Source organism: Protopterus annectens, chromosome 7.part0 (assembly GCF_019279795.1).
Source record: "Protopterus annectens isolate FY-2018-M chromosome 7.part0, PAN1.0, whole genome shotgun sequence".
Lineage (NCBI taxonomy): Eukaryota > Metazoa > Chordata > Ceratodontiformes > Protopteridae > Protopterus > Protopterus annectens.
In genome coordinates this window covers 1982895226-1982904842 of record NC_056739.1, presented here as the reverse complement: position 1 = coordinate 1982904842, position 9617 = coordinate 1982895226, and positions in this window count along the sequence as shown.

Genomic DNA, 9617 nt, shown 5'->3' with positions numbered 1-9617 from the left:
TAATGTAATCTTGTTTTAGATTTGATAAATTAGTTACGTTGGAATGTCCAGTAGTTTGACTCTGCATAAAAATGGCACTGTGGAAGCAGCAAAGGCTTTAGCCAGTATACAGAAGCCTTGGAAGGAGTGGTATAGGCCATCTTTTGCAAAGCATGTAGGACTGTCAAGCATTTCATCCCATGCTGACCCATAATGGATCCCCCTGAAATGACAACTATTTAGCCAACTGTTAATTATTGTTTATAATTGATTATGTTGATAATTAGCTTTTGTTTGTACCTAGGCTTCAGTTTTAGAGGATGAATGACTACACTCAGGACCAGAGTCTTGCTTGCATTTATAACATGCAAGGAGAGTTCTGACTGGTCTCTCTCTGCATGTCCCCCAGAAGTTGATTCCAAGTCATTCATGCCCACATAAACCACCACAATGAACTTTCTCTGGTAAAGCTCCATTCATAAAGAGATTTTATTTTATTTACTTGTTAACCAGCTAAGGCTATTAGACACAAGTGTCCTTTTTCAGGGAGGTTAAGTGACTTGTTCTGAGTCACACAATAAGCAAATAGAGGCTGAGGGAGTCAAGTCCTGGTACACAAACAACAGCTTCAGCTCATAGCTTTACATCTGTGCTAACTGCCACATCAATTTTCTGGATCCAAATCTTTTAGATTTCAGAAAAGTTGTAAAACAGTTTAAAATGTATTCTGAGCTAAGAAAGATGTTCATGAAGGCAAAAATGAAAACGATTGTTGGGTCAGTGCTTTTGCTATGCAAAATGTGAAAAAAACACCATTACTTAGTAAGTGTGAGATATTAAATGAGAAAATTATTTTTAAGTGTAATATTGTAGGTTAAATCATTTCAATGTTTACATTCCTGGAATGCAGAAAACAAGAGTCATCTGTGGCACTCTGCACTGACATGCAAATACAAAATAACTGCTAATTGTTGCAGGTTTCTCAAGGTGGCTTCACTGCTTGCAGACCTGTATTCATATGCTACAAGAGATATAATTCAGTTCTTTATCCTCTGCTTGGTTTTCAGGATTGCAGAATAAATACTCAGTAATAAGGAAGGCCCCGGTGTCTTAATCTGGATTTTCAGTCTAACACCATTCAGTACACATCTTTGTTATGAAGCATTACCTGAAATGGCCATAGTAATGAGAAAGAAACAGGCACATTAACATCATCAGGTTTACTGGAAAGAACTGGGATAATGATACAACACGACATACTCATTTAAAGTGATGCTATACTATGTATATCTGTGCATGTATGTGTGTGTGAATATATATATATATATATATATATATATATATGTGTGTGTGTGTGTGTGTGTGTGTGTGTGTGTATAGTATATTCTACACCCCACAGATAACAGTTTCCAAAAGTTCTGTTCAAGCAGCTTGTTCTGGACAGACACCTTGATATATTAGTCTTCATTAGACAGAATCATGCTTACTTAAATGTGCCATATAAGTTGCGAATTTCTCTACTCATCTAACACAGTTCATTTGTCATATACTGGTTTATTAAATTTACCACAAAGAAAAGCATTTCTGATTTTACATACACGTTACACAAAATTGCTTTACAGCAAAAATTCTTAACATTACATATTTTTATGTTTTATGTACATATTTTTTTATTATTTATTTTGTAAGGTAAAGAGATTGTCATTTCAGGTACCCTGTGTACAAAAACTTCAATATTTTTTGTCCCCATCTCACGTAAAACATTTCAAAAGAAAAACAGGCATAAAAAGTATATATGCACAACTAGTATTACAACAAAAACATTGGTAAGTCAGCAATATGACAAAAAATTTTAATTCTAAAAAGCTGCCTATCGGTATGGTACATTCCAGGTCAACAAAGCTTTCCTATGTGTTTGATTTCTGGCTATGTAAAAGGACACATAAAACACAAAATCAGTGTGCCGTACAATCACAGCCCTTAAGGTGAAATAACATACCTAACACACCAGTAACAGGCAACTCTATAGTCAAGCACACTGATGTCCGACTCACTAGGCTGGACAAGGAGAAGGTTACTGTTAGCTGCCTGTCTGGAGCCAGAATCCGCCACATAACAAAAGCACTCAGGTCATTCCACAACAAGTACAAATATGACTCTATCATTGTTCATGCTGGTGTGAATGACCTGAGACGTACCTTCCTGGACTACATGAAAAGAGACATGGAAGAGCTCTCTGATCATGTAGCCCAGGTGGGTATGACCCTGACCCTGAGTAGCATCCTGCCCTCACCAAGAATGATACCGCAGTATAAAGAAAAAATGATCAATTTCAACAATTGGCTAAGCTTCTGGTGTCATTCAAAGGGGATCCAGTTTCTGTCAGCCTGGGATGACATGCTCGACAGGATTGTTGCTTCACAAGAGACGGCTTACACCTGTCACCCCTAGGCTTTCGAATACTGGCCAAGGGTCTTGCTGCCCCCATAGTGCCTTTTTTAGGCAAGGCTCAAAAGTCAAACCCACCTCTGTAAACAGCACAAATACAAAATGAGGGTTATGCTACTCAACGCCAGGAGTTTAAATCTCAAAATGCAAGCACTCGAAGCACTCCTCAGTATGGAGAACGTCGACATCTGTGCGGTAAATGAAACCTGGTTCAAGGCTCCACAGAGCACCCCAGCACTACCGAGTTACAACTCATACCACACATTTCAGCCACAGAACATGGACCGAAACACAAAAGGAAGGGGTGTATCCATATTCATCAAGGATACCTACACCTCCAGGTTAGTGGCGCAGCATGATACCTCCGAGATCATCCATGCGCAACTAACATCAGGCAAATCTGCAATGCAAATTGTGGCCTGCTACAGATCACCCTCCATGACCCAGAACCACCACTCCACCTTTCTGGAGACACTGGAAAACATGAAAGTCCTACCGAACACCCTGATATTGGACGATTTCAATTACCCTACCCTTAACTGGGAAAACTACTCAAGTACAAACTCCGAGGTCCAGCGCTTCCTGGAATTTATCAACGCAAATGCCCTGGATCAGCTGGTAAACTCCCCTACCAGAGGTGAAAACATATTGGACCTGGTCATCACCAACATAGGTGACAGGTGTTCCACACCAGAGGACAACCCATCACTGGTTAGATCAGACCATAAACTAATCACTCTGGATGCCCACACCTCACCACCACCATCCCCAACTAAGGAAACCACAGTAAAAAACTTTTCTAAAGCAAACTTCACCTTACTTAAGACAGAGGTGGTAAGTTTCACAGCCTCCACGCTAAAGGATAACGCTGCCCAAGATGCAGAAACCTTTACAAATGCACTTTATGAGCACCTACAAGGATGCATGGATCGTGCCATCCCTAGCAAAACCAAGACTCACTCCCCTAAGAGAAGGAAACCAGTCTGGTGGACCCTTGCCATAAACAGGTTATACAATAGGAGGAGGAAACTAGTTCAGAAAAAAAGCAAATCCCAAGAAGGAAAGACATCCCTGATCAGTATCAGTAAGAAACTAAGGTCCCTCATAAAATCCTCCAAGGCTAACTTTGAAAGAAAAATAGCCAAGGATTCGAAAGATAACCACAAAGCCTTCTTTAGCTATGTCAAGAATCTAAGTGGCAACTCGCAGATATGCTCTGAGCTAGTGCAAAATAGCACAAAATATACTGAACCCACTGATATTGCCAACATCCTGGCAGATAGATTCAGTGCAAACTTCATCCCCCTCTCACCCCCAAAAGGGCCCACAACAATACCGGAAAAGTGTAGCGTCCTGGAAATCACAGACGCACAGGTGAAAACAGCCCTTTCAAAAGCCAAAAGCACAGCATCAATGGGGCCAGATGGGATCCCAGGCTGCGTCTTGCTCGAACTACAGAATGAACTAACCCCCCACCTAAACACACTGTTCAACCTCAGCCTCTCCACAGGCTACGTGCCCATAGAATGGCACACAGCAACAGTTATTCCGTTCCACAAAGGAGAGGCCACAACTGACCCTGGTAACTATCACCCCATAAGCCTGACTAGCCTGGTCTGCAAGGCTATGGAGCGCATCATCATGGAACTCATTAACAAAGACATTGGGAACATCCAAACACTTGACCCGACCCAGTTCGGCTTTGTTAAGGGCAGATCATGCCTACTAAACCTGGTTGACTTCTTCGAGACAGTCACCAAGGCTATAGATGAGGGGAATGTAGTTCACACAGCCTACCTTGACCTCGCCAAGGCTTTTGACACCATTCCCCACTCGGGAATTATAGAAAAACTCACCAGCCTGAACATAAACCCCTACGTCACGAGATGGGTTGCCAATTGGCTTACAGACAGAACTTACACAATAAGAATAGCGGGCTCCAGGTCCGACTCTAAACCAGTCATAAGTGGTATCCCACAAGGCTCGGTCCTGGGACCCCTACTGTTCGGCATATACTTTTCAGAAGTTCAGGCAAACACAGGAGGACTATGGCTAACCAAGTTCGCCGATGACTGCAAACTGGGAGCCATAACTGACTCACCGGCTGACACAGACATTCTCCAAAAGGGCCTTACTGAGACGGACACCTAGTATCAAAGTCATGGTCTCAAGCTAAATGCCAAAAAATGCATAGTCATCCCATTTGGGAAAAACAAAACACCCATGAATTACCACATAAGTGGCAGCCCCCTTAATACAGAAGAGGTAATAAGAGATCTGCGGACCCAGGTAGATAGTAATCTCTCCTTTGACAATCATATTGCCAAAGTAGTTAGGAAATCCTTCTATGTAGCCCATCTAATTACAAAAGGGTTTGCATCTAGAAATAAAGAGGTTATAGTGCCCCTCTACTCATCACTCACCAGACCCATCATAGAGTACAACGCCCCGTTTGGGATGTACCTCACAAAACACTTCCAACAGCTGGAAAGACCACAAAAGTACCTCACCAACAGGATTACTGGTCTCAAAAATATGTCCTATGCAGCCCGACTGGAAAAACACCAGCTGTACTCAGTGGCATATCGCTTACTCAGAGGTGATCTCTGCCTGACTTACAAAGCCATGTCCAACTCAGAATTGATGGACATGCGCCACCTAAAGAAATCCAAGTCACTGCGAGCCACTCACTCTAGTGAGCTAAACCTCGCCACAACGATAAATAGAACATGCTGGAGGGATAGATTCCTGTCACAGAGACTCCCCATGCTTTGGAACAAAATTCCTAACTACATTAGGCAGAGCCCCACACTAACACTCTTCAAGAGAAACCTTGATGAGTAAATGGGCAACAGAAAATACACCCCTGGGATCACTTCACTGGCTCTTCTTGACAGAGGCTCAGTTAATTAATCAATGGGGTGGCGAAAGCCGACACATTCTGGCTAGGCTTATAAATGCCCTCGGGCAGATAGCCTAGTACCTACCTATGAACCTATGACACAAGATCAGTATCACAACTGTTGGCCACATATTATATCACATCCCGAGTAAATAAGACTCGATAGGAAAACAGAAACACTACTAGACAAATGATTACAGTGACCTCATGTTGCCTAACCATGTGCACCATTAAACAGGTAAGTACTTGCCACCCTTTTCAAGCACTTACTAGTGCTTTCCTTCCAAATCATGTAGAGCTGTATATGATAACCCTGGTGTAAATTTGTGTCTAGCCATCCAAGCATCAAGAATACCCTTAAAGAAAAAGTCCAAGTTGGAAGTCAAAAAATGCTTTTTTCATTGTACATTTCTTTAATGGACTATTTTACTGCATTAAAATAACTATAGATGCTCATTTTAAAATAGTAATACGTTTTTTCCATAAAATGGCTGAGATCGGGCCTGACATATTAACATGTTCTTGTTTTAGCTCTTTCGCTTCCCCTTCCCAGAATATAGACAGAAGTATTTTATGTTGCCTTCCTAGTCTGTTGAGATACAACAGCAGCAGTGTGAGTCACGGGCATCATAGGTTCATAGGTTTATACTAGGCTATCTGCCCTAAGGCATTTATAAGCCTAGCCCAAAGTTTTGTGGCTTACGCCACCCCTTATGTTAAAAAATATTGTGCCCATTAGTTTGTTTTGCCTCTGTCCAGCAGTGACACAGAGATGATTCCCGGGGTAAACCTACGATCTCCCATCCACCGGTCAAGATTTCTCTTGAACAGAGCCAGCGAGGTGCTCTGCCTCACATGGACCGGGATTTTATTCCACAGCATAGGGCGTCTCTGAGTGACAAATCTATCCCTCCAGCATGTCTTATTTATATCCGTGCTAAGGTTTAAGTCGCTTGCTCTAGTGGATCTGGTAGATTTGGATTTTTTGAGTTGGAGCATGTCCATTAATTCCGGGTTGGACATGGCCTTGTATGTCAGGCACAGGTCACCTCTGAGCAGACGGTATGCGACTGAATAGAGCTGGAGTTTCTTCAGTCTGGCAGCATAAGACAGATTTTGGAATCCCTTTATCCTTTTGGTGAGGAACTTTTGGGGTCTCTCCAACTGCTGCAGGTGTCGGGTGAGATACATCCCGAATGGGGCATTGTACTCGATCATTGGTCTGATAAGTGAAGAGTACAGGGGAACAATGACCTCACTTGATCTGGATGTGAATCCCTTCATGATCAGGTGGGCAATGTAGAAGGTCTTTCTAACCACTTTAGCAATGTGAGTGTCAAAAGAAAGGCCACTGTCAACCTGGGTCCCCAGGTCCCTGATAACCTCTTCTGTGCTTAGTGGATTGCCACCTATATGGTAGCTTGGGGTTACCTTGTTTTTCCCGAAGGGTATGACTATACATTTTTTGGCATTTAACTTCAGGCCATGCTTCTGTAGCAGGAGTGTTTGCATTTTATTCCTGAATGACCATCATATGCAATTGTTTTCAGCAATTCAGAACAGTTTTGTAATTACAGCCAAAGAAAGTGGCTAAATTAATACAGGCTTTTGTAAGGATTGTCATTTTGTAGTCCCTATTCTATGACTGCTGACAGTCTTCCTCCCCCACACTATTACTGAGGTGTCAAAGCTAGCACTGTAATCCAAGAGCTGTTAATCAACACTTCAAAGAGATGGTCCTGCTGCTCATCAGTGTCTGCAGCTGTAGGAAGATTTACTATTATTATATTATTTTATTTTGTTATTCTGAATGCTGGAAAAATGTGCTAAAGTACTTGGCTATTCTTGCTCAAAGTACATTAAAAAATAAGTAAATACAACTATCTGCTCCTGAATGTTTTAATAGGGGTCTACTTTGTTTCACTGAATCTCATTTCAGTGAATTTCATTTCACCCCGACCACATCACTGAAAACACAAATTACTGAAAACTCAGTTCACCGAATCTCATTTCACTGAAGTGAACTTAGTATATATGGCTGTGTAGAGTACTATAAGGCAAGTAAAAGGTATATGCCCTTTCCCCACTGTAGTGTGATCCTGGTGTTAGTATATATAGTTAGGGGGGGGGGGCGTAGCCCCCTCATGTTTGTTTTATATTCTATTTTACCAAAAACTTAAAAACAATACATTTTAAACAGTAGACATGCATAGTTAACAAGACCAATGACTAACTCAGGAAGAAACATGCCACTATTAAATGAAAAATAATTATTTTCAACTTAATTCTAAAATGAAGACTCTGTGATGTGCAGTGTTGGTTAGTGACACTACTTTCTATGCTATTATGATTATTTAAATGTAATATCAAAGCTTTTTGTGATATTTATGGAAAAAAAATTTTAAAGTATCAAGACACTTGCCATTTTTCATGCTCCCCAGGACAGAACTGCCTAGATGAGTGTTACTCTGAAGAAAGACAGACAGGTGGTAACACTGTCATCTAGGTGCACTGATACTGTTTTTCTTCCTCTTTCTCTGCACTCTGTCTTTCTTTTTTATAGCAGCTGCTGACATTAGTAGCACTGTTTGCCTATGCAAGATTGTGGGCTGTATCTCAGAGATAGAACTACTTATTTCCCTGAATCTGTGCTATGTCATGCAGGCAGAGACATCTTTGTGTGTCAAAGTATGTGAGAAGTTAAGCTTAAAAAAAGTGGGAGGCTTTCCCCTCCTTTGATTCCAAGGTAAGAAAGTGAAAGTTCCACGAAGTGCAAGCAGATTTCTGGAACAATACTGGTGCCATATTGTAGGGAGAAAAACAACCTAAGGGTTGAGTTAGACTGTAGGAGAGGGTGGACTTTTCCTTTAAGGTAGTCAAAGAAGTACTTTGTTTAACCTGTAGCAGTAATTAATTCCATAGGCTATATATATATATATATATATATATATATATATATATATATATATATATATATTTATAAATTCCAAGCTTGTTTTCTGCCTTTCCTGTAAGTAGTCTAATCCAGATACAGATTTGCTGTATCCAGGACTGTTTGTAAGCTTCTGTGCCCCAAGCCTTTCTGTGTTGGAGGGAAGCCTTCTAGCTTATCAGTGGGAGTGGTAAGCACTAGGTAGCCTATCTACCACAAGAGTGGCTTCTGGCCCAGAAATTGTAGTTTATTGGCTATTTGGGCAGTTTTTCCATCTCTTTCAACTTTCTGGTTTAAAAGCCTGCACTTGTGCTCGCTTCCCACCTTCCCTGTAACTGGTTTAGTCCAGATACAGATTTGCTGTATCCAGGACTGTTTGTAAGCTTCTGTGCCCCCAAGCCTTTCTGTGTTGGAGGGAAGCCTTCTAGCTTATCAGTGGGAGTGGTAAGCACTAGGTAGCCTATCTAAAACAAGATGCAGATCCACACTCTTAGTTTTAGCACTTGAATTTGCTTATCCGTGCTCAGCACTTGTTCAGAACTTGGTTTAAGCACTAAATAAACTACAAATTACTACATCACCCACGCTATCTATTACCAAGAGGAAAACAGTTTTGGTACTTAATTTCCTCACTTACTTAGAGAAAAACAGCTCTTGTACTCACTTTCCTCACTTGTCTAAAGGGAAATATTTTTTTATTCAGGCATGTTCAAGGGTCAGCTCCCAGCGTTCTCTCCTGTCTATCTGATGAATCTGGGCATCTTGGGGCAATGTAGCAATTGCCTCATGTACACAGACAACCCTCTCCTCCTATCACCCAACACTACAACCTGTGAGAGATGCACTTATCTAGCCAAACTGGAGGTAAAGCTCTCTCCAACCAAGACTGAACTCGATAGTCAAGAGGAGAAGGTAAACACTTGCATCACACCACACTCATCACATAGTCCCACTAAACCTACACCACCAAAACCCACACATAGAAACACAAAAACATTTGTGGAGGCTCTCAGTAATAATCTGCTCAAGCAACAGAGACCTCCAAAGCAGAAACGCAAGCAACCTCCCACCACCAACACAACCCAAATGACACATAGCCCACAGACTCAGTGTGCCACTCAACCACAGCCCATAAGGCAAAACAACATACACAACACACTAGTCATAGGTGACTCTATAGTCAGGCACACTGATGTCCCACTCACCAGGCTAAACAAGGAGAAGGTCACTGTCAGCTGCCTTTTGGGTGCCAGGATCGGCCACATAACCTACGCACTCAGGTCACTCCACAACAAGTACAAATACGACTCTGTGTTTGTCCATGTTGGTGTGAATGACCTGAGATGTACCTCCCTG